The sequence below is a fragment of the Lissotriton helveticus genome, chromosome 2_2 (assembly GCF_964261635.1).
Source record: "Lissotriton helveticus chromosome 2_2, aLisHel1.1, whole genome shotgun sequence".
NCBI lineage: Eukaryota > Metazoa > Chordata > Amphibia > Caudata > Salamandridae > Lissotriton > Lissotriton helveticus.
The window spans coordinates 47,795,114-47,822,249 of record NC_136060.1 but is presented as its reverse complement, the minus strand read 5'-3'; positions in this window follow the sequence as shown (position 1 = coordinate 47,822,249).

The following is a 27,136-nucleotide window of genomic DNA, read 5'->3' as shown; positions in this document are numbered from 1 at the left end:
TGATGCATAGGATTTTGCATTTCCTAAATAGCGATTCCTTATTTTTCGCTATTTAAGAAATTCAAAATCCTAGATTGATGCATGTGGGTCTTAGTGAAGTACTGTATGGTGTGCATGATGCAGAACCCTGGAAAGGGTACCCCCTACATAGCCTAGTAACTTTGTACCACCCACTTTTCCTTTTCAGGTACTTCAAATGTACTACATTGAGTTAGAGAGATGAAATAATTTGAAGTATGTTTTTGTGGTATATAAATAAATAATACCGGATCTAGGTTTTACTGGACATAGCAATAACAGATAGCTCAATAAATAAGAGTCAAGATTCGAGGTAGTAGGAGTTTGCAGGTTTAATACAGCATAAAGGACAGGAGCAGGACAACCTGCACGGGAACAGGATGGCAGCGCTGCCGGGGGCAGGATCAGAATCGGCGTAACATTTAATAACAGTGCACAAATATATATACTAAAACAGTTACATTACAATGAATTACAGTAGGCGGAGCAGTGGGTGTGGTCAATAGCAGTCGCGAAAGATAAGGCATAAAAGTGGGTGTAACAGGGGCGTATACATAGACATGTGATGCAAACGTAACAGAATATGTCATAAATGGGGCGGAAACATGGAGGGGGCTACCTAAGGAGCCGGGACCTCTAACCTAATGGTGCGCGCAAACTGACAATGACGTGTTACTAGGAGAAGCTGGGGGCTATGAACTCTGTGCTAGGAGCAGAGACTGAAGTCTGGAGAGTCAGGGCGACATGTACCTAAACAGTATCTAGTATCTGATGTTTAGAGAACATGTTGATAGAATCCAAAAGTTATCGGGGTAAAGGCTAACAGACTCTAAGAATGGTGCATGCATTACTCTACATGTAGTGCGTGATGAAGAATATTAAATGACCATTAAATGCAGTATTTCTCTTACATGGAGACGTAAAGGCTAGACTGTGACGGAAACTATTGATGCGATTCAGTAGCTTAGGAATGCAGAGAAGGAGGGCTGGACTGATAACTAGAATCATAACATACTCTTGGCAGACTCAGAGGCAGAGCCAGGCTGAGCCGGGCACTGTGAGGCAGGAAGTAAGTGAAGGGTCGAGGATACAGGTGGGGGCTGTATCGCTCCTCAGCGAGGACTCAGAAGACAGGAGCTGAATCTGGTGTCCGGGCCCTTTTGAGGCCTAGAAACGGGGACTTTTCAATGAAATAACGTGCACACTGAGAAACGTGGCAACGTAACTTTACATAGGCCTGATACTCGTAGCTTTCACGAGAACTGGAAACTGGCATACTAGTAATGGACACAACTGTAATTGCGTCTTAAATCGAACAGGGGGAATATATGCATATTAATCATGCACACATAACATAAGATGGAGGACACGTAGGGACACAGAACATGGCAAAATTTACTTTTCCACATTCCCTCCTTGTCACTACGTTTCCATCAGGAAACATCAATATTCATGATACCATCTATCATTTCATACAGTATCATTTGCTCGTCTCGAATTTTCTTGGAACGGGATTTAGGACGGGACTCGGGACTAGGAATACAAGATGTAGCACAAATGCCGCAAATCGCAGGGCCACATTGTAAACAGAGGCAGCAACTGAATATGATCGCTACTGTAATACCCAGAAATGACAATACTTTCCATCCCCAGGCGGAAATTGTATTCCAGAACCAACCGGACCATGTCCAGGTGCCTGGATCTTGGTGTAACATATGGGCAATTTTATGGAGTCTGGTAATAGCTGAATAAACAGACGGTGCGTTATTAGGAATGAAAATGCAGCAACTAGATCCAATGACTCTACATGCCCCGCCCCTATCGGCCAGTATGACGTCAAGGACGAGACGATTCTGGAGCACGACAATTCTCATAAAGGATTGTTCTTCGGTTAAGTTACCTAGAGCAGAAGTAGTCTCAATCACTACTGCTTCAAGTGTTCTGGTTAATCTACGTATCAGTTTACTATTCACGACAGTACCTAAGTAGGGGAAGACACCTTTATTGATATCTATGTATTGTTCTAGAGCAGTTTCAGTATAATCGACAATCGGGAAATTTCTCTTGTGTCTAGTATGTACTAGGAGGGAATTCCTATGATAGTCAGGTGGGGCTAGGAAAACTGGTGGCAGTAGGAAGGCAATGTAACATGTTCCCTCCCAATCGAGGGGCAGACGAACATATGCGGTCTGACCACAAACAAAATAAGAATGACGTGAAGCTTTAAAAATAGATTTCCCACTGTCACTATACTTGACGATAGTAGTACAATCACTATGGCCTACATGTACGGAACCATTATTTCGGACACATAATTCACCTTTGACTGGTAGTACTGACATAGCAGGTAAGTCTGGAGTAGAATCAGACTGAACATTCAGGACCATAAAACTCGAAGAATAATTACCCAAATTATAAACTTCATTTTCTAGATCTAACCCTGTTCTGTGGGGAAGACCTTGCTTGTCTGGGAAACATGTACTGTTCAGAAAAGACATATCTGTTAAGGATGACGTTAACGTGGACCATGCTCCACACGAACCATTATGTGAAAATGGATAAGGAAAGAGTGGCAGAACTCCCTTCGGTGTCTGGAAAGGGGGGAGTCGACCACACACCCAACAATTTGTGGCATTGCTGGTCTGGTGTGAATAATGTAACATGCGGATAAAGGAGTTATTACGCATAGCAAGACGATATGAGAATTCATGAGGAGGCAGATCACTAAACGTGTGCTCTACTGTAACATTAGCAGACTTATTTACATGAGAAACTGAAAAATACAAATAAAATGCATAACTGGTGCAGGAAATCATAATGCTAAAATATAGCAGAAAACATAAAATAATAGTGCAACTTCTAGAGTTCTCACTAACTCTCTCTCTGTGGGGGTCTATTATATACATGTCAGAAACCGGTCTAACCGTTTCACCTAGGGGAGGACTTAGACAATCAAACTGGCTGACTTATTTTACTAGACCTTAGTTTAAGCTTATACTCCTGCTGCGGAGTTTTCTCTAACAGGGAAGGGTTCGTAGCAATGTCTTTTGCGGGACAGTCCTTAAGAATAGTACTTTGGCAGTCTTTAAGATCCTCGGAAATGTTCTTTGAAACAGGTTTCAATCCAAAAAATCTTTTCACATGAGACAGATGCACCCAGCCCTTCCTGCCTTCCAGCTTGACGGCAGTACGGGTGGCCAGGAGGACCTGTCGGGGTTCCTTCCAGCGAGGCTCCAGCGGACTTGAACGATCAAAATTTCGGACAAGAACCATGGATCCGGGAACGATTTCATGCGGTGCCACCTCGGTATTGTCTGGAAATGCGGCAGCAACCTGTGAACGACAAGAGTGTAGGGCAGACATCAAGGAAGCTAGGTAATCTGTCAGCATATTACTTGAAACATCGGTAATACTTCGAGGTCTAGGTGTACCCCACATGTTAGGGGGGCGGCCGAATACGACCTCGTACGGGGACAGACCTGATCTGGAATGTGCGACCATGCGCATATAAAACAAAGCGACTGGCAGAGCTACTAGCCAGTCCACACCTTTCTCTTTACATACTTTTGCAATGCGGATTTTCAGGGTCTGATTATGTCTCTCTACGAGACCGGCTGCTTCAGGATGGCGTACACAATGAAACTTCCACTGGTACCCTAACAGAAGGGAGATGTGTTTCATTAGCTCAGATGAGAATGGCTGGCCGTTGTCAGAATATACGACTCTAGGGAGTCCATAACAGGGGAAGAATTCACGAACCAACTGCTTGGCAGTGGTCGCGGCTGTGTAATCTGGGACTGGATATGCTTCTGTCCACCTGGACAAAGCGCATACAACTACAAGGACATACTTGAAACCTCGACATCGCTCCATCTGAATATAATCCATTTGGAGGACTTCAAAAGGGTGGTCAGGGGGCTGGAATCCGCCTTGTTCCACCGGGACACTTTTACCTGGATTAAACTGGCAACATATCATACAAGAACGGACCTTCTGCTTGGCTGCAGCTCGTAAATGCTTGTTGAACCAAATGTTCTGGATACTATCTAACATAGCTTTTTCTCCTAAATGTGCTGGACTATATGCGGTATTGATAATGACTTGAACCATAGAATCGGGAAGAAACCATGTGGCTTTACCCTTCGTTACCCATCCCTGGTCTGTCTGGACCCCTCCTTGTTCAGACCATTTCTTGATTTCCTCGGGAGTAGCATGTAACTGGATATCTATGACATCTTGAGTGGGGTCCTTAACTGTCATACAGGTAGTCAGATCTGGAGTGTATGTCGGTGTCTTATTAACTGGAATGTCTGGTGTCTGTGCTGTAAGCTTGGCTGTGCGATCTGCTAGATCATTACCTTGAGAAATAGTGTCGGTAACTTTCGTATGTGCTTTGCATTTCATGATAGCAATAGATGTCGGTAAGTGTATGGCATCTAACAGAGCTTGAATAGGGAGACCATGCTGAATCTTGGTTCCATGAGAAGTCATGAAACCTCTCTCCTGCCAGAGCACTCCAAAGTCGTGTACGACTCCGAATGCATAACGTGAATCTGTGTAAACATTAACTTTCAGGTTCTTGGCGTGTATGCAGGCTTGTGTCAGAGCAACTAGCTCTGCTGCTTGAGCAGACAGGGTGTCAATACGGTGTGTTTCAATACCTTCAGTGTCAGTAGTCACTGCATACGCGGCTACTAGTTCTCCTGTACTTGTTCTCATACATGAACCATCCACATAAAGTGTCAGGTCGGGATCTGGTAATGGAATATCTGACAAGTCTTGTCTTGGCTTAGTCATAATGTTAACTACTTCCACACAGTCGTGTGTGGCAGGATTTGAATTAACTGACGGTAACAGTGTAGCAGGATTTAGAACGTTGCAGCGTCTGATTTCTATGTGTGGCTGGAACAGTGTCAGTTCATAACCTGTTAAACGTGCAATTGTCAAGTGCTGAGTCTGTGTTCGGTTTAAAAGAACTTCCACGGAGTGTGGAACTTGTACTGTCAAGGAATGTCCTAATACTATGGAATCACTTTGTCTGATAGCTAGTGCTGTGGCTGCAACTGACTTGAGGCACGCAGGCAGAGCCTGGGCTACAGGATCTAATGTGCTCGAAAAATAAGCACAGGGCTTGTATTGTCCTGCTTGATCTTGTGTGAGAACAGATAATGCTGTACCTTCGCGTTCAGTGACAAAAAGCGTAAAAGGCTTACTGTAGTTCGGTGTAGCTAGAACTGGAGCTTGGCATAGAGCTTTCTTTAATTCATTAAAACTAAGTGTATGTTCAGATGTCCAAGGGAGGACAGTCGATACGGCTGCCTCCTGTGTCGTTAACTGTATCAGTGGCTTAGCTAGAAATGCATACTGAGGAATCCATTGTCTACAGTAAGAAGTAAGGCCGATAAAAGCACGTACCTCCTTCTGTGTCTTGGGCTGAGGAAGACTCGCTATTAACTGGATACGGTCTGGTGTCAACTGCCTACCCCACTTGGACAGTAAGTGGCCTAAGTAGATCACTTGCTGGACACAGAATTGAAGCTTAGAAGGGGACACCTTGTGCCCCATCTCGGCAAGGAAATACAAGACTGTAAGGGATGCTCGCTCGCAAGCACGTTCAGAACGGGCTGTGATCAGTAGATCATCGACATACTGGAGCAGGGCAGTGTCAGTTGGCATGTGAATATTGTCTAGTTGTCTCTTAAGTGCTTGACTGTAAATACTAGGACTTTCTGTGAAACCTTGAGGAGCTCGTGTGAACATATAGCTCCTTCCATTTAAACAAAATCCGAAAAGAAACTGGCTGTCTGGATGAATGGGGACACTAAAAAACGCGTTCTTGAGGTCTATGACTGAAAAAAATGAGGCTTCAGAATCAATGGCTGTCAATAGGGAAGAGATATCTGGGACAACTGGGTACTGGGGAATAATACATTTGTTAAGCTCCCGAAGGTCAATCACTAATCGATATACTGGGGGTGCATTTGGATCAGTACGTTTCATGACTGGAATGATCGGAGAATTACATACATTGGAGTCAGTTTCTACAACTACTCCTTGAGCGATGAGCTCGTCAATAATTTTGGATAAGGCTGCTACAGCCTCAGGTGGCAATCTGTACTGTCTGATTCTTGGTAACACTACACCTGGCTTAAGAGTCACACGATGGGGTGTGATTTGCATATAACCAACATAAGTTGGACCTTGTGCCCATAGATGCTGCGGAACATTAGACAATCTCGGATCAAAATCTCGTAATACATAGTGACCCTTGAAGTCACGTAGGAACAATCGTATTCCCTCTGGGGAACAGCAAATAACTGCACCTAATTCTTTCAGTGTCTTAATGCCTAACAGATTTTCTGGACATGACTTCGTAAGTAACAGATCAGTAGTGCGGGACAATGGACCTACTTCTAGAGTAACTGGCTTAGATATCTCGTTTACAATAGGCTTTCCTGAAAATCCAAGGGAAACATTTCTAGAGCCTGAGAGCGGAGCCCCTGGAACTTCGGCGTGACTAATGGTGGTCCTACTTGCCCCTGTATCAATCAAAAACTTTCTGTCTTTCCCTAATACTTGACTATGAACATAGGGACCTTCTTGATCTACAGGTATCTTGATGAGAGGCAAGCCTACCTCCCTCTCTAGGCTGTTTCATGAGTACGGCTGATACTCTGGATACTCGGACTGCGCATACTGGTACATCTGCTGTGTAACATGCTGTGTTGCAGCGATAGGCTGCGGTGCTGGAACTGTCTGTTGTGCATTCTGTGGCTGAGAAGTCTGTGAAACTTGTTCTTGTCTAGGCGGACGTGGTCTTTCTTTAGTCTTACCAGTAGCTATATTATGTTTCAGAACTGCACACTCGTTTATGAAATGACCTGGCTGTTTACAATAATTGCAGGTCCCTTTAACGGGAACTGCAGAATGACTGGCTTGATTCGTACCCCTCTTCTGACTGTCTTGTGGAATAGATTGTGCAACCAGTACTTTCATTTTCGTGTCTTTCATACGTTTCCTTTCATGATCTTGTTCTTCTCTGATTCTATTCTGGTGGTATTGAAGCATCTGTAACATCTGGGACGGAGTATTAGCTTGCCAGGTACTTTCGACTTTCAAAACTCGATTCTTCACTTGTGGACTTGAATTCTCGACTAATTTAGTAACAAAAAGATGAGGGTATGACTCGCTACTTGTCTTGAGGCCACTGTTGATACTAAAGCATTTCTCGAATCTAGAATAAAAATCACTAGTGTCTTCGTCTTGTTTCTGTTTACAGGCTGAGATTGCATCCCAGTCTTCCTTTTTAGTGGCTAATAATCTTGGCAAAACTTGTATTAACAATTCTGGTAATTCTTTACATTTTTCTCCTAGACCGGTACCTGGTACTCGTATCTTATCTTCAGCTTCTAGGACTGCCCAATCGATCTTTTTCTCTCCCACCTCCCAATCTATTTCCTTGAGTTTTTCGTATACCCCTGCGGGCAATAAGACTTTTAACATTTTAATTATATCTGGATACGTGTATTCTCCCATACGGAGCATGTCTTTTAATTCCCGGTGGAACCCTGCTGGATCTTTATCATGACAGGGAATTAACTTTTTCATCTCTAAGAGTTCCATCTTTGTAATCGGAGTGTAAACAAACACTCGTTGCATTTCACCATCTGTTGTCCTAACTGGGTGTACTTCTCGTAACGGATTCTGTCTGTCTATGTAAAAGGGTTTACTTTCTGGAGGTGAGACATGAACAAAATGCGGGTTCAAAAACGTTCTATATTTGTGGCGCTGTTCTAGAATGACACTAATTAAATCGGTACCTAAACCTTTCCATCTATACTGGAGTAACTCGTTCAGGACATCATGTAACGGACCTGGATCAGAATGTTGACCCTCATACAGAGTAATGAGGTGTTGGATCATATACATACCCACCAGTCGTTGCTCGGCTGGGGGCAATTTCAGAAACATTTGTGCCACTATTTCGTCTGGAAAAGTGGTAGAATCAGTAATCCATCGGACCGCTGATCGGACTAGTTCTTGTTCATGCATAGTACTTAACTCGCTATAACCGATTCGTGATTTCAGAATGTGATCGGTAGCTTGAAATACTTGTTCTAGAGAACCTTGTTCTGGTGCCGGATGAGGAACAGTTTTCTTGTAGTCTAGACGTGAATGTCGGTCTGGAAATCTAGATTTTCCTACATACGCTATTCTGGCGGGATTCTCGTCCTCTACCTCTTCAGTAGAAGAGTCATTTTCTTTCTCGTTTACTTGTGCTGCTTTACGTTGTTCGTGTAACTTTATTATTTCTTTACGGATTTTCTTGTACATACTCTCTATACTACTGATAGTCTTGTGTTTACCCTCGGCTATATTATCACTCCACCTTGTCAGGATTTTCATTTCGGCCTGATCTTTAGTCGGGGAATCTTGTTCTCTTATTAGACAATTAATCAGGAACTTTAATAACATGAGCTGGATCTCAGCTTTCCTTTGAGACATGGCTTCGCCAATACTTTCTGGATCATCCCCTGTACGGATGAAACGATATATTCGGTCTAGATCTCCTTTCATATCTGGTAGGGTGTCTAAATACCCGGTCACCCGTCTTACACGGATGGAATATATTACTGTACTATCATCACCTGCAACTGGATCATAGCGGCATTCAGTGAGAGCTCGTCGGATGTCTGCAACGGACTTATATTTGGGCGTACGCTGTAACGCACATTCATGTAACTCGGCCAACGTTCTACGTTGGTGTGGCGGCGGGGTACCAGGAGGACCTCCTCCTGCGGCCCCTAAACTGGAATCGTCGACTGATACTCTTCGTACCAGCGCGGCGGGAAATTGTAATGTAGGCTGGACCGGGGGTACCGTGGCAGGTACTCCGGTGACTGGAGGAGCAGGATTTACATTATTTACAGGAGCTGGCGGAACAGGATTTGCATATTCTGGGACTGTGTCGTCCAAATAGGACGAAATAAAAATATCAGCTGCGGTCGGTTTGTGACGTAGCTTAGTCGGAACTAGTGGTGGCGGAAAATTACTGGATGCCTCCGGGGTCGCTTTTGGCAAGCCCTCGGCAAGAAGAGGATACATACCCTTAATAAGGGCATTCCTCTGTCTGTCTGACTGTTCTGTTTTAACTCGTTCACCTATCTCGATTAGTTCCCTTTCTTGTGCTCGTTCTAAGGATTCTCTACTTAGTTCTGACTTTCTGATTTCTTTTTCGGTTCTTTTATGAGATTCTTTGCGCCATAACTCGATGGCATCTTTCTGTGACTGTCTGGCTTTCTTCTTCCATAATGCTTCTTCTACTCTCATGATGCACTCGGCATCCCATGTGCCTGATACAGGCCATCTATACTTTTCTTCTAACTGTTTGGTATACTCTACCCATAAATCTAGATATAATATGGCACTTATGCCATGCTTTTGATACATAAAATGACCTGGACTGTCCCTAGGCGGGACAGGAACTGCTGCTTCTAGCAGACCTTTTCTGGTTTTTAACTGACGTAATTTCGAGAATAAGGGCATGACTGAACTGTAATCTAGACACAATACAATACACAATGAACACGATAATTACTCCACATTCATACCACGACATTAAAATACATGAAGAACATTTAAAATATCAGTTCGAACAGAATACTACCTGGAATACTGAAAACAGAATACATGAATTTCTCGAGAACAGAACTGACTAGAACAGAAACTAGATGTACTGCTAAAACAGTACGAAACTTACCGGTCTCATAAAGAGACACGTCAGGACCCGCATCCACCGAAGTGGACACTTCGTTTGGGGGTCTGTGTACCACCAACCCACGGACCAGAGTCAATTAGATTGACCCTGTCTAGATACTACCCCAGCAATGGTACTCACCGGGCAGCAAGAACGGAAGGCCTCGGACTGGACTGGACTGCTTCGACGCCGGACGGACGAGCTTCGGACTTCTGTTACGGGTGGGCCTCCGGATACCTCGGACCTTGGACTCTCGGCTTGGGCTCTGGTCGGGACTCGCCGCGTTCCTCCACCGCCTCGTCTGGATGCTGGAGCGCCACCTCCGTCTCCTCCGTGGGCCTGAGGGATACTTGAAGCAGAAATATCTGCACGTGCACGGTATGGTTCCGTCACGGCTGCAGAGGGTCAGGGGGCCGGCGTGGCTTCACCGGCGCGTGGGGAAAGGGCAAGTCCCTATTCGGGCGCCCTTATGTGGTATATAAATAAATAATACCGGATCTAGGTTTTACTGGACATAGCAATAACAGATAGCTCAATAAATAAGAGTCAAGATTCGAGGTAGTAGGAGTTTGCAGGTTTAATACAGCATAAAGGACAGGAGCAGGACAACCTGCACGGGAACAGGATGGCAGCGCTGCCGGGGGCAGGATCAGAATCGGCGTAACATTTAATAACAGTGCACAAATATATATACTAAAACAGTTACATTACAATGAATTACAGTAGGCGGAGCAGTGGGTGTGGTCAATAGCAGTCGCGAAAGATAAGGCATAAAAGTGGGTGTAACAGGGGCGTATACATAGACATGTGATGCAAACGTAACAGAATATGTCATAAATGGGGCGGAAACATGGAGGGGGCTACCTAAGGAGCCGGGACCTCTAACCTAATGGTGCGCGCAAACTGACAATGACGTGTTACTAGGAGAAGCTGGGGGCTATGAACTCTGTGCTAGGAGCAGAGACTGAAGTCTGGAGAGTCAGGGCGACATGTACCTAAACAGTATCTAGTATCTGATGTTTAGAGAACATGTTGATAGAATCCAAAAGTTATCGGGGTAAAGGCTAACAGACTCTAAGAATGGTGCATGCATTACTCTACATGTAGTGCGTGATGAAGAATATTAAATGACCATTAAATGCAGTATTTCTCTTACATGGAGACGTAAAGGCTAGACTGTGACGGAAACTATTGATGCGATTCAGTAGCTTAGGAATGCAGAGAAGGAGGGCTGGACTGATAACTAGAATCATAACATACTCTTGGCAGACTCAGAGGCAGAGCCAGGCTGAGCCGGGCACTGTGAGGCAGGAATTAAGTGAAGGGTCGAGGATACAGGTGGGGGCTGTATCGCTCCTCAGCGAGGACTCAGAAGACAGGAGCTGAATCTGGTGTCCGGGCCCTTTTGAGGCCTAGAAAGGGGACTTTTCAATGAAATAACGTGCACACTGAGAAACGTGGCAACGTAACTTTACATAGGCCTGATACTCGTAGCTTTCACGAGAACTGGAAACTGGCATACTAGTAATGGACACAACTGTAATTGCGTCTTAAATCGAACAGGGGGAATATATGCATATTAATCATGCACACATAACATAAGATGGAGGACACGTAGGGACACAGAACATGGCAAAATTTACTTTTCCACATTTTGGTGATTGTATGTGCATTCAGTAAATGGGTTGAGGCTTATCCCACTAAAGACAATACAGCCATTATGACTGCAAAAGTACTCCTGATGGAGTTCGTTCCTCATTTTGGTTGCCCCAATTTATTTGGAGTGATAACGGAAGTCATTTTAATGCAAAAGTGATCCAATTATTTGTAATGGTTTACACATAAAGCAAATGTTCCATGCTGCCAATCATCCGCAGTCAGCAGGTTTGGTTGAGAAGTACAAACGGTACTCTCGAGCTCAAATTAGCAAAAATTCAGGAGACCACAGGATTAAAGTGGCCAGATTCTTTACCGTTAGCTCTTTTGTCAACAAGAACGACTGTACTTTCTAGAACATGGTTGTCACCGTATGAGGTTGTGTTTGGACACCCAGCAAATGTCTGGGGAGTACGGGACCCCAGCGTTTTTCTGATATTGAGTATCAATGGTTGATTGACTATTTTGGAAAGTTAACTGAAATTTACGTTCTATTCACCAACAGGTCCGGGACTCCCTGCCTCCCACGCCAGAGGGACCCAGCCATGAGATTCAGCCTGGTGATGTGATCTTGATTAGGAATTTTCAGCAGAAGAAATGTTTGGATCCACTTTGGATGGGGCCGGAACAAGTCTTTTTGGCAACACACACCGCAGTCAAGGTCGCTGGCCGTAAGAACTGGATTCACGCGACTTATTGTCACAGGATTTCTTTGCCCCTTCCCTATTACCAGTGGTTGAAAGATGGAGTAGGTGAATCTGAATGTGAGACAGTGCTTCGGTTTGCCCCCTTCAGCGATGCTAAGTTGACCTGGATGCAAACGGAAAAGGAAAATGATGATTTGTGATATGCAGCGGTACTTTCAGAAGTACGATCTAGCAAAGAGCCCCTGTTTGTTGACCCTTCTGTATCTGGGGCCTCTAGGTCCAATTTGCGCCCTCAGCTGGGGGATGGTGCACCAAAAGATAAGAAAGATTAGTTAGGGATGGACTGTGTAAGTCAGGACGTACTTTTGCCATAGTAGCAATGGAGTTAGTTTAGGGTGATGACAGTTTTGTGCGCTGTTTGCACATCAAACAGGATAAATTGAAGTACCTCTTGTTGGTATATTATTTCGGTTGACGTGGGATACGAGCTTAGGACAGAGCAAGCTCCACCGCCGGTGCTCAAGAGCGCCAACATATTGATGGACACTAGGAGCCTGTGCCAGTGAGGCTCTGACGGACACTGGGAACTCATACATTTTGTTTGCATTTTGCCCTCCCAATTTCATCATTTGTTATGTATCCCTTTGGTAGAATGGTTGCTGTGGAAGTACAGCCGGTGATTCTTGTTGCCCAGCATAATATGGCATTCACCTGTAAACAAAAGTTAACATGTATTGCCTTTGTGATTTTTTTGTTGATCATATTATGTGGTGTATCATGGGTTTTGGAAAATAATCAAAGTGTATCTTTATATAGTAAGGATTAGGTTGTTCTTCAAATCCAAAAGAAAATGACAGCCGCAAGCAATGTGTTTCTAGATATATGCAAGAGGTTCTTTAGAGAAGGGCCTGCTTGTTACTCTATTGAACCTGTCACTAGTTTATGGACATCATATCCATTGTCAATTATCAATTATACCTATATGCAGCCCGTTGACTTTGTAGAAGTGCAAGGAGTATTTGGATTTGGCTATCCAGGTCCTTGTCTCTATAATAGAAAGCCATGAGGCATGGGTTATCCGGGGTGTGACAACAGCACTTATTGCAACAACTTCTATATGGAAAAACAGAATGTAACTCTGGTGGGTTACCAGTATATGGGGTTGCCAATTCCCCGAGAAGCTGGATATTACCCTGCTTGTTGTCCAATTATTAATTTTACTGACTCTAAATTGTATGTTAATTGTTCAGGGATAGTATTGCATAAGGGCACGTACTCTTTGGTAAGTCCAAAGGACCCCAGTACCGTAGGGTGGAATTCCCGATATTCTGCAGTGGACTATGATAGATTTATGCACACCCAGGTTTTTTCTTTCTGCCTAATGGGATGTATTCTAATGTTCATAATGGTACGAATGATGTCGCACTGGGGATGGGGCTCTCCCTGGTTGTACCTTGCAAACATGCGAAGCCTAAAGTAAGATGTGTTAAAAGATAATTCACCAAAGAATTATGTGCAGGAGTGACAGATCTCGAAGTCAATCATTTTATTAAGGGTATTACTTTTGGATCCATTCTTTCCTCCATAATTACATTTGGTGGTACTGTTATGGCCAGAGGTGAGAAAGCTAGACAATATTTTGGATGTAAGCTGCAAATATTGTCTAAATCAACAGTAGCAGCTTTGCGTGACATCACCACCCATTTGGAAAGTAGGCTAATATATTCAGAGTAGACTAGATATGCAGTCGATTTCATCCTAGCTAAGAGTGGTGGTGTGTGCACGGTAGTAGGGGACCAGTGTGTAGTTGGGATCACAAATATGGAAAATAATATTATTCAACACATTTTAGACATCCTAGAAAATGTTAAAGGAATGGAAAGTAGGAACTCAAGTTCATTTCTTTTTGGCAGCTGGGGTTGGATCCTTGAATGAGTGATTTATGTAGTTGGGATCTTAGTCTCTTCCAGTTTCCTTATTCAATGCCTTCCTTTCTGTTGTTCTTATTGCCCAACTCTTCTCACTCCTAAGAGGAAAATATTGATTCATGACACCAATGCTGCAATTATGGTCCAGAAAGAAATCGATGACCTCATGCACATAGATGAGGGCATTTTCGAGACTTCTTCCCTCCTTACTGTCTCCCTTTCTGATGCTGACAATATGGAGTGCTCCTAAGAAGTTTACCTATGACTTTCTGTTTTATTGATTTATATGACTTTTGGTATTATTTGAAAATGTTTAGCTCATGCTAAAAGGAGGGGCTGTTAGAATAGAAAAGTCATGCTTGCGCATTGTTTTATGTATTTTATCATTCGCTGCACCATTTTCTTTGTCGGCGTCATTTTGAGTTCTAATCAAATTTGCTTCACTAATGAATGCACTGTTCTTATTGGCGCATACCTTTCCCTTTAGATAGAGACCTTCGCCCACTTGTCTAATGGGGAGCACGGGCAGAGCGACATTGAGTATCAGATAGCGTGTGCCTGTTCTAAGAATCAAAACGTATCCTCTGTACGTCACTGTTTAGCTGCATCTGCTGGGAAAATTCCATTGTAGGCGTGTTTTCATTGGTTCTAAAATGTGCATAATGTTTCTTTATGCTTGCTGATGTCAGTCCCACTGCAGCACTTCTAGCGACAGGGTAGACTGGGTTCCACTCTGAGTATACCTAAATAAACAGATATTGGTTTGTATTCTCTACTGTCTGACCGACTCTTCATTTGGTATGGAAGGCTGGAGGTGGTCGTGAGTGACCCGGGTGACCCTAATAGGGTCACTTCTTTCAGTGGGTATGTTTCATCTGGGAGCCCATTCCTGTGCAGAGCAGGCCATCTCCTTTCTCAGGAAGTTAAACAGGAATGAGCTGGGCTGGAATTCTGGTACAGGTCAAACTTCTCAGTGACAGCAAAGAGCTCCTCTGTCTAAACAATGCATTGGTGTTGTAAATATAATAAAGTTCATCCACATTAAAATGCAGGAGCTCTAATCAGGCATTCATTATTGCTTTTACCTTGCAGGGCTGTTGACGAGCTGACAACCAACATCAACATTTTCCGCAGTCTGGTACAGAATGGTCAAGGCCATGATAATATCCGCACAGAGATGTGTCAATGTAGGCTAATGCATTTCAGAGAATATTATCCCATAGGGGTGAACAAATAAATGTGTGCCAAGAGTCATTATTTAAGAAAGATGTCAACTTTAAAAAGGAACACATAAAGAATTGGTGTTCCTCGTTCAAGGCCTATGTAACCACTTAATAAGAAAGTCATTGGGGCTGTTGTTTAAGGGGAGAGTGCTCTGAATTTCAAAGAAGGATAAGAATGGCTCTTTGGATATTTAACTCGTTTTTTCTGGTTAGAACAGTTCCTTATTTCTGATGGCAACACATTCCAGATTTCTAGAATTAGAGACACATCTCTCTTGTGGATATTTATCCATGCTTCTTTGGTTGTAATTGATTTGTGCAATCTGGTTTGCATTTCAACATTTCAGGACGTATATCGATATGTGGGGGAAGCTTGTAATGGGGGAAGACCCTCTAATGCTTTGAAAGCACCACAAAGCAATAATAATTTTCCTTTCTGTGTAACTGTGGCCAGAGAAAATCTTAAAGGGCCTGAGAGTAGTGTGATGTTTAAAATAAATAAAGGCAGTGTCTGCCTGCTTTCTTTTGGGGGATTCAATTTTTCAATCTCTTTCTTCTGAACTTTGGAATAAATGATGTCACAGAGTTAAGCCTTGGTAGCAAGGCCCTGTTTATTTCTATCTCATTTGGTGGAGTGTCTGTAGGTTCCTTCCATGGAATAAAAGTTAGTATTTTTTTAAAAATCTGTTGATATGGTCATAAATACAAGGATTTAGATCAAATTAACTTGTATGTCCTTGACTACACTACTCGTGGATTGGATGGCTGCTAGATTGATCAAGCCAGGTGAAATGAGCAATTTTGTCTGAAGAATATTTTGCTCTGAGAATTTCAGCATTAGAACTGTTTATCCAGTAGTAGCATTGATCTAAGCATGTAGAAATCATTGAGTTCTTGTGATCTGGGTCGTTCAGTTGGATATAAAATTAGTTGACACCTGCACACATCTAGAACTGAATATGGCATTGTGACTGCATCAGATCAAATTAATGCAAGGGCATATTAAATGGTAGACATGACAGAGGTGATCATTGAAAAAATCACTTTTGGTAAGCCAGTTCTAATTTCTTGATTTGGTTTGTCAGGAATCATTGGAATCATTGGAGGGACTTAGCGTTGATCCTGGCTCAGTTTCCAACCATTGCAGAAATATTTTGCAATCAACTGTCTTATATGCTTTGATACCTTTAGTAGGACCAGGATTTACCAGTGCCTTTCAGCAAGGGTTGTGATTAAGGGGCTCATTAGGATAGCGGTTTTTCCGCATCCTCTGGGCCGGCGGAATCCACCGCCGGCCCGGAGGATGCGGAAAAACCGCAGCGGACCAACCAAAGACCCACCGCCACATTAGGATGGCTGGTGGGTCCTGTTTTCCATCCGCAGCTTTTCCGCCGCGGTTGGCTTACAACCGCGGCGGAAAAGCTGTAATATGGTGACGGTGTCTCTCAGACACCGTCCACCATATTAGGATGCACAGAAAGAAATGCTTTTACACGGCGGATATTCCGCCGTGTAAAAGCATACGGTGCTTCACTGCGGGGGCCCATTGCGGGCCCCCTGGGTAAAGGGGGGGTGGGGGGTGCACATGGGGGGTACCTATGGTACCCCCCTGCATATGTATGCAGCAATCGGCAGGCACCGCGCGGTGCCTGCTGCTTGCTGCATACATATGCAATGTATGCTTTTTTAACATTGCGGCGGGTGCAGCTTGAAGCTGCACCCGCCGCAAAGTTAAATATCCAGGATGTGACCGCCAGGGTGGCGGTCACATCCTAATTTGCACGGAGGGACCGCCGCAGCCCATGCGGACGGTCCCTCCTACTCTAGGGTGGCGGACGGACGCAAGTCCGTCCACCATCCTAATGAGCCCCTATGTGTTTTTTGATAGCCCCAATTGCTAGTCCCTGTTCCTTTCACCATCTAAACCCAGATTATTTTTATCATGGAGAAGTTGCTTCCATACATTCTTGCATTTGACTGATAGTTTCCATCTCAAAGACTTTACAGCTGAAGGGGATGTTCAACATAGATCTGTAGTTTACTAGGTATTGTGGGCTAGCCAATAGCTTCTTCAGTTAGACAGAGATAATTGCATGCTTCGGGGCCATTACATACTCTTTCTTCTTTGAATGAAACAGCAATGATTTACCTCTGGATCCAGCGAGAGCAGGTCTTCTTTATCGTAGCAGAACACCAAAATATTTTTATCTTTCAGAATGTTGACTGCTTTGACCATTCATCAGGCTCACTGAAAGATGAAAATGAAATATGAATGATGGGATTTTGATTGCATGACTAGATGTGACTTCTTCACAAGACCTTTGCATTCTCATATGTCTCTGCCTATATCTTGAGAATCTTAGTTTAAAAGGAGAAAATCAAGTTCTTGCTATGTTTTTTTAAGTTTAGAAAGCGTTATTGAATAATGTAAACAATGTAAAACATCATTACAAAACAAGGAGCATTAAAATAGAGTAAATGGAAAATTGCAAATTAACAATGTATAAAAGGATCCCAAAAAGGGATATATAGGCTATACCAAGGGAAAGAGCTTTTAAAGGTGTTTTATATTATTGGAGGGAGAGAAGGGGAGGAAAAAGAGAGAAGAAGAGAGAAGAGAAAAAAAGGAGAAGAGAGAGAAAAAGGAAAAGCAACCTAAAATTCAAATTCAATATAATAAAATATCAGATCAGAAACAAGAAACATAATAGATATTAAATACAACTGAAAAAAGGAAACGGTATAAAAGATGAAATTCATGGAACATGTCTAGAAAGAAAATCAGTTAAAGGCAGCCATAACAAATCTGTTTTGATCAAAAGAGATACAGTATTAGCAAAAGCACGATCAAGTCTATGGTGATGACATAACAAATTCCACCAAGCACTATATGAAATCTTCGAAGTAATTTCCAATTTGTTGTGATTATCTGCAAAGAAATGGCTATATATAGATCTATAAATTTACGAACATTACATTGAACATTCCATATGGGCGAAGAGCCTCCCAAAAAAATGTGTACAATAGCAAAGGGGTGATCTGTATTTCAAATATCATTTAATTTGAACCAAATATGCGACCAAAGGGATTTAACTAACGGGCAGTGGAAAAACATATGAGAAAAATCACTATCAGCACATGAGCAGAACCAAAATTTTTTAGAGTCATGTACTTTAAATGTTTAAAGAGTAAAAAAAAACTGTTATAAAAAAATATATAGAGTCTGTGTGGTGCTAGCAGAGCGAGAATCTCTGTGTAATTTAGACCAAATAGAGTCCCAGACCTGAAGAGAAAATTCCTGAGATAAATCTTTTTCCCAAGAGAGTACAAGTTAAGACTTGGACCTCTCAGCAGTAGGACGGGAAAGTAGTTTATAGATAAAAGCAGCTTTAAGAGGAAGGGGAAAGTCTGGTAGTGGGGAGTCAGTCGAAACAACAGTATTCAAAGAGCTATATTGGGAAACAAAGGCGGTTAAGGCATGTTTAAGCAAGGGATATTGAGAAGAGTATGTGTTAGAAAGGTGAAAGTAATTACGAATGTCGGAATAATCCATCAAGGAACTATCCTTGAGAAGATGATCGTAGATGATGATGCCTTTATCGATCCATTCTTTCCAGAAAAGTGCCCTGTTATTCATTTTAAAAAATGTATTGCACCAGATCGGAGTAAGAAAAAGAAAGTCTGCTTGTGACTGAAAAGAGCGAAATATGGAGAGGGCAAGAGCTTTTGAGTGTTTAAATGTGGGAGTGAGAAAACGCTTTGGGGGATGGGTTAAGTGAGTAGCGGTGAGGAATTAGAAAGGAGAAAGTTGTGCAGGTTCAAACGTACTCCAAGCTGTCAAGGGAAGACAAGACAAATCTTTTAAGAAAGGCCAAATTTGTTTTAAAGTAAAGGCAGAATGAAAACGAGTAAGGTTAGGAAATTTGACCCCACCTGCATTCTTTGGGTTGTTGAAGACGAGAAAGAGAAATCCTAGGTTTACGATTATTCCATAGGAATTTAGTCAGAATGCGGTTCATAGTTGTAAAAAAATAAAGAGGACGAGAGATAAGAAGCATTTAGAGGTAAAAATTCACTATAGGAAGAAGCATCATTTTAATAGTTGCTAATCACCCCAGCAAGATAAAAACAAAGGAGACCAGCGATCTATGAGCGAAGTGAGCTTTTTAAGGATGTCTTTATGATTAAGTTTAATAGTCTCTCTAATATTGTTAGTGTAAAGAATGCCTAAACACTTAATATGTTTGGGATTCCTTTCAAAACCGGAGCCATGGAACATGTGAGGAAGGCAAAATTTATTGAGGGGTAGGACTTCAGATTTATCTATGTTCAATTTAAAGACAGAGACTAAGGAATATTCTTGCAATAAAGAAAAGAGTGCAGGTAGTGAAGAGGTAGGATTGGAAATATAAAGTAAAATATCATCAGCATAGGCAGTGAACTTAATATTGGTTTTCTGAAATGAAAAACCAGTATTGGAAGGAGAGCGCCGGATTTGTTCTAAGAAGGGTTCTAAAGCGAGAATAAAAAGAAGAGGGGAAAGGGGACAACCTTTTCTGGTACCTCTATGGAGAGGAAAATGAGTAGATTGTGATCCATTAACCCAAATAGAAGTAGAAGGAGCAGAATATAACAAATGAATATAATGAATAATGGGGGGCTAAAGCCGTGACACCTAAGCGCTCCAAACATGAAGTCCCAACTAACCCTGTCAAATGCTTTTTCAGCTTCTAATGTGATGGCTGCGACTGGAGAGCACATCTTTGAAGCAAGGTGAATGATATTAAGGAGAGTTCTTGAGTTGTCTGTGATGGATCTACCCCTAACAAACCCAGATTGACAGATATTGATGAGATCGGAAATAACTTTAATAATTCGAGTGGCTAAAATTTTTGCATATATTTTACAATCTGTGTTAATTAATGAGATGGGCCGGTAATTTTTATAAAGAGAGGGAACCTTATCTTTTTTTGGAAGTAAGCATAACATTGCTTGTGTAAAGGAACCCTTAGATTCACCCATGGCAAAGAAGCTGTTGATCAGTGAAAATAAGTGTGGTATTAACATGCTCTTAAAGTGAAGATAGAAGCCAACAGTGCAGCCATCTGGACCAGGTGATTTATCCTTGGGCAAAAGAATAATGGCATCGAGGATTTTCTTTTCCGAGATAGGAACATCTAGGGAAGAGAGAGCTGTAAGATTGTCGGGGGATTTAGGAATAGATTGAAAGAAAGTGTCAATTTGATCAGGAGAAGGAGTTGATTCTGGAGTATATAAGGAAGAGTAATATTGGACAAAGCAGTCAAGAATCTTATCATCAGTAAACTGACGGTTCCCATGAATATCAGTAATGGCTGTGATATTGGATTTTTGCTTTTTACTTTTGACATAGTTCGCAAGAGATTTACCAGCTTTGTTACGCCCACCATACATTTTAGCATTAAATTTAAGGAGGTTATTATATGCAGCATCCCAAGAGTGTTTGTTGTATTGCATTTTCGCTTTAATGAGGGAGGAAAGCGTGGCAGAATAGTTTGTAGTGAAAAAAAGGTGTTCAAGCTCTTTGATCTGTTTAAGAATGTGTGATGCTTGTGAGAGAGCTTTTTTCTTCTTTGGAGAAACAAAGTCGATAACAAATCCTCTGGCAGTAGCCTTGAAAGCATCCCAGATAAAGTGAAATTGAGACGTGGAATGAAGATTGTTATGGAAGAATTCCTCCATGAAAACTGTGAAGTGTTCAGTGAATTGGGGATCAAGGAGGAGAGAGTTATTAAAACGCCAACGCCGTGTGGTGGAAATATTCGATGGACAATCAATATCCACTATAACGGGGGGTTATCTGAGGCAAGGATAGAACCTATTTCTGAGTAAGTCATGAATTGGAAAATGTGGTGAGTGAGGAAAATGTAGTCTATATGGGAGTGTGATGTATGTACAGGAGGAAAAAAAGAGAATTCTAATGTATCAGGATGAGATATTCTCCAGGAATCTATGAGGCCTCTAGAGGAAATTGCTTTAAAAAAGGATTTTTGCATCCTATTGGGAACATATCTAGTTTGTGATTTTCGGTCTAAAAAGGGGCCCATAAGTTGGTTACAGTCACCGCCCAGAATCAAATAATCCGTCGCATGTGATGAGAGAAGCGCAGAAAAATCATTCCAAAAAGGTAAGTCTACACCGTTATGTCCATAAACATTGCAGAGAGAAAGTTTTTTTATTATTAACAGTAACATCTAAAAACAACCATCTACCATTAGTATCATGAAGCTCATTTTGTAATTGATCAGTTAACGACTTGTGAAACAGGATAATATCCCCATTTTTGTTGCCCAGTGCTGGAGAGCAGAAGGCTTCTTCCACCCACTGTTTGTGCAGTGAAGATAAATCTTTATAAGTAAGGTGAGATTCTTGCAGCATTGCAACATGACATTTCAGTCTCGCCAAGTGAGATAGAACACGTTGTTTTTTAACAGGATTGCGTATACCTTTGACATTCCAAGAGATAAAGCGAAGACTATTCATCCTTGGAAATTACATAAGAGTAGGCGGAAAGGTAGAGAGAAAACATTGAAGAGTAGGATAGAAGGAAAAAAGATAAAAAAAAGGTTGGGAAGATATAGAGAGTAAAGAAATGTACAAAAGGAAAACATTTAACCATGCGAACACCACAGAAATAGAAACAGGAACAACTTGGAAGGACAGTAGCAAGTCAGAAACTGAGTGAGAAAGAGAGAGAGATACAAAATGTAGCAAGTGATAAAAAGATTGCCCACAAGAAAGGGAAAAAAGAAATAAGAAAAGAGGCAGCAAAGAAAAGGAAGGAAGAAGAGAAGGGGGAAGAAAGAGAAGATGGAATAAAGGAAAGAAGAAGAGGAAAGGGGGCATAATCCTCCCAAAGAAGAGTGTAATAAGAAGATGACAAAAAGCCAAGTGACTACAGTCATAGAGGAGAACTGACCAATAAACATTAATGTGGAAGGGGGGCAGCGAAGGACAAGACAACCGCACGAGTAAGAGACAAGAATAAAAAGAGAGAGGGGTCACCATACAATAATAATAACAAGAAGTGAAGTGAAGGGGAGTCCGAAGACTGAAGGTAACCATTTAAGACAAAGGAAGGGAACTTACCAAACATTCAGGAAGGAACAGCAGCGGAATGGGTTGCACATTACAGACATCAGGATAGCACAAATGAAAGGGTTGTACAAAAAAACTGCAAGGGGGAGACCTGTGAAACAAAGGAGAGGAAGGACAAAGGAATCGTTATCTTTTATGGAGAAAACATGAAGGTTAATATTATCAATACAAAACAATAAACATTATCAAAACAACTATGATTTGCTCAGTTCCATAAGTTCTCCTTTGAGAGAATGAATGATCTTCCGAAGGTCGGCAGGATCTTCAAAACTAAAAGTTCTTTCTTTATAATTTACTTTAAAAAAACAGGGATGGATTAGGCCATAGCGAGCATTCATTGATCTCAGTGCAGGCCGGAGGTCTAAGAATTCTTTGCGACAGGCAGCAGTTGGTTTGAAAACATCTTGAGTAAAGAAAATGTTATGTCCAGACCAGAGCATCTGTTTATGTTGTTTAGCTAAGTTGAGAACCGTCATAAGGTCTGAGTATAAAAGGAAATAAGCAATTATGCCTCTAGGTTTAGAAGTAGATGTAGTCTTTGGTCGAAGACAATGAGCTCTTTGGATATTGATATCCATGTGTTTTGGGAGACCAACAATTTGAAGGACTTGAGATTTCAGGAAGTGAATGATGTCAGACCCTTCAGAGCCCTCCGGAATACCATAAACGCGCAGGTTATTGCGCCTATTGTGGTTTTTTCCAAATCTTCTGTGGTCTTTTTCGGCTGACTGACTTCTTTAGTAAGGCTGTCAACTTGGGCGACAACATCCTGAACATCACTAACTTTTTGCTCTACGTCAGTAAGTCTCAGATCCAGGCTAGACCATTTATCATCCAACCTCTGAAGGATAGCGGTCGTATCCGACATGAAAGGACGAATGAGGCGCAACTCCTCCATGACATCCTCAAGTGTGATAGGAAGCGGTGATTTCGACGGAGAAGGTGGATCCTTCTTGATGCGCTTTCCAGAAGATGCTGTTGGTTCTTTACGACCCCCAGTACCGTGAGATTTGGTTGAATGTGGGGATTCCATGTTGAAAAAGATGTGTAAGGAAGTTGCAGAATAGAGCAAAAGTGCAGGTAGAAAAAGAACCAATTGTTGGTGACGTCGAAGAGGAACAGCAATGAGACAGTTAAGTGCAAAACAGCACCCTGTTGTACCAAAAGATGACAAAAAAAGAGGAAGTCTGCTCAATCCAGTAACAGGCTAAGGAAAGGAGAGACCAGAAAGAGCGAATTAAAAATCCAATAAGTTGTCAAGTAAGCCGACCATGAGAGATACGCCAACAGAGTAAACAGCCTAAAGAAGAAGCTCACAACCTTCATTCCAGTGCATAGTTGATGCTTAAACCCTTACTGATGTGTGCATTGCTGGAGTGATTTGAGAAAGGCACAGCAAAGGGGATTTGATGAATTCACCAACCCAGCATGACTAGCACAAGACAAAAGGTCTTTATAGCACTAAAGGAAAACAGCAGTTAAAAGGGCTTAGGATAGCATTGCAGCAAGAAAAGAAAAATAAAAAAACGCTGCGTGAGAAAAAAAAAGAAATGGCGGCCGTTTATTCAGGAGAAACGAATTTCGTCCATAATATGCTCATAAAATGCATTTTTAGTTGTTGAACTTGCCATTTGATGCCCGAACACTTCCGATGACAGAATCCACCGTTTCCATGCAGAGACGCTGCCAGGAAGGTGTCCCTTCGTTCGTGAGCACTGCTCGTCCGAACAGAGATTTTCAAGTAGCGGCCATCTTGAATCACCACGTCGCGCGCCTCCCATGTTCTTGCTATGTTAATGTGAGGTGAAAAGAACATCCGTGAACACGTCTGGCTCAATTACTTCTCTAATAATTTGATGAGCTCCTTTTTTATGTTGTGCCTGGTTACATCTTTGGGTGTCTTACAATTCTTTCTGCCAAGCACTTAATGAGAATTGAGATTTTCTGAAATGTATGCATTTCCAGCCCACTCTTTTCATATTTCCATGTTGAGACAATTCTAAATAGAACAATGTGTTGCCTTTTCAATGAATTTAGATGTTTTGAGTATCCGTAGGTCACCACATCCGCGTTCTTGATGATTTTCGTTGGGTGCTTGGTACTTATTAAGCAAAGTGGCAGAGGGAACTGTTTGTGTAATTGAATGATTCTTTAAATCTTGTTGATGAGACATTCCTTAAAGTCCAGCTTTAATTTAGGTTTGACTCACACATATGTTTCTTTTTACTGTGATTGCTTTTGGACATACCAGCTCCCTGTACATTCTAAGACTTGGCCTGTAAACTTAAAATCATACAAAAATTAAGAATCATTTGTTTCAGCTTGACTTAAACTGTGTCTGAAGGCTTGTTTTTCCGATTTTAAAATATTATCTCTAACAATTTTAAACAAACTGGACATGATTTCCAAAAATAGATGAATGAGTCAGTGGGACAACTTATTCTTGTAGTACTCCTCATTTATTCATGACTTTCAGGAGTGAGCCATGACTACTTCTAGCTTCCTCATGGTTTATGCATGGAATTCAGGATTACTGCAAGAGTATATCACCACACAATCCTTTTGAATCAGGCCCATTTAGAGGTCGTCTTGGAATCAGTATACCAAAGAACATACAATTGTTGCTTTCAACAAAACATAGGGTATTGTAACCATTCAGAATGTAATAAATGTTTGGTTGGGATTTTAAGAATAAGGGACGGTTCTAAGACAATTGTCCTGAAATTATAATCACACAAACTAAATCTTGCAGAAAAAGAGGAACATAAATTAATTCTAGGATCAATTCTGAAAATTTGCAAGAACTACAGATCAAATATGTAATGTCGTTTTACTTGTAATTAGGATGTTTTAATCATTAAAGAGACAATTTAGAACTCATTGGGCAGCCAGACAAAATGCTATGGTGGCCATTAGATACTCAATACAGTTAAACATAAGCTACTATCTTCATTCCCTCCACTTACACACACTGATCAGTGGTGATATATCTATTGATACTAATGAAGGTATTTGTTTATATTTGAGGTACCTCTATGGTGATACTAAGGTATGTGGATATGACCATGAAGTATGTAATTCCTTTATACCCCATGGAGCTACGTCTGTGGCTGAATTCTCTTTTATTTACTTTTCTTTTTGCCTGCACAGAATCCTGAAATGGTTATGCTTGGTTTTCATCCTTTTTTTGCCATAATGAGTGACATCTTATTGTTAAACATTCTGAAATGCCATCATTACCCTTCGGCTAAGGGAGAGTAGCATTAATTGACCATTTTGTGTTTGAAGTTCATTTGATTTGACTTTATATCTTAGTTCTAGAACTTGCACCACTTGATTGGATCTCTCCGCAAATCCGGTTGTTGTTTTTTGAGATTACCTTTTATCTTTTGTGCCACTTTTTGCATGAATGTTCTGAGCACTGTGTGTTCACAATTCACTGTCCTCTTAAATTGCTTTTATTGCAATATTTACTACAATTGTGTGTACATTATTTCAATAATTCACTTGTTTGTTTGATCTCCATGATTGGTCAGATTCTGCATCATTTTATTTGTTTACCCTCTTTGGCCATTAAACAATATGCTTATTTGGTATTGTTTAATTTTAAAACATGCTGCTAACTGATACCTAATTGGGCACTCTTGTACATACATAACTTTTAGAAAGTTGGCATGTTCTTGTCCCAAGCATTTTTGACTTATGTCAGTGTCCTGGGTTACATCACTCTGAATGGCTCTGCTTTTGAGATTTGTGCATTGCGAACAAACAGTAACGCAAAGAGGGCTTATGTTTGAAAGGATGGCCCAGCCTTGGGGGATTGAATGGGAGAGGCTGTACTCAGCCCCACTAGCCCCACTAACACTTCAAAGGGCTTTGCCTCCTGTACACCCAAAGGAATTACTTGACAGCAGGCCTGCCCTGCCTTTTGTCACCCTCAGACAGTTTGCAGCCTTAACAGGGGAAGGGGGAGTTCTCTCCAGAACCAGATGTGGGGATAGGACAGGGAATCATCAAAGAGGGTGGCACCAGGGATAAACACTAGACATCCAGAGCCACTCTTCAGAACACTCCTGGACAAGTGACAATTACAGACGTAGGACTGCCCTGCTGCTTGAAGGACTGCCTTGCAGTCTGCAAAGGAAATCTCAACCTGCTTGCCTTCATTATAGGATAGCTAGAATAAATCCAAGCATTAGTTGGCTGACCTCCTGTGTCAGCTACAGGGACACAACAAGCTTCAGGGGTATCCCTGCAAATGCGTAGATGACCTGCTACAACTGGGCCTGCCTGGACCTCCAAATGGACCTGCTTGAGCCCTGCTGGCCTCTGCTGGAGTGACTCCCTGAACCCCAAGAGGTGCCACCCTAGATATAGGACCCTTGGTTGCCATCGAATAATACTCCCTCCTAAATAAGGTGAAAGTCTTGTAGTTTAGGCTCCTTGCTACTGCACATCTGCTCCCCAAAATGAAGCTAAAGCAATGACCGTCCATGACGCTTGACTAGCTCTTTGCGCTACAGTGATGACCATCCATGATGCACAGTCTGCGCCGAACAGCCTCCCCCTCAGTGAATGGAACTCTTTGTGCCAGACTTTGGAGGTAAGACTTCATCAGTACTAACCTGGTCCCTGTATCCAACTCACGCTCCATCACAGTCAGTCTGAACTTGTGACATTCTCCATGTCTAGCAAGACCAGATGACCATATGTGGCACGTTGTGCTTTCAGGTGCTATTTTCATGTAAAACTTGAAAATTGTATCTCTCT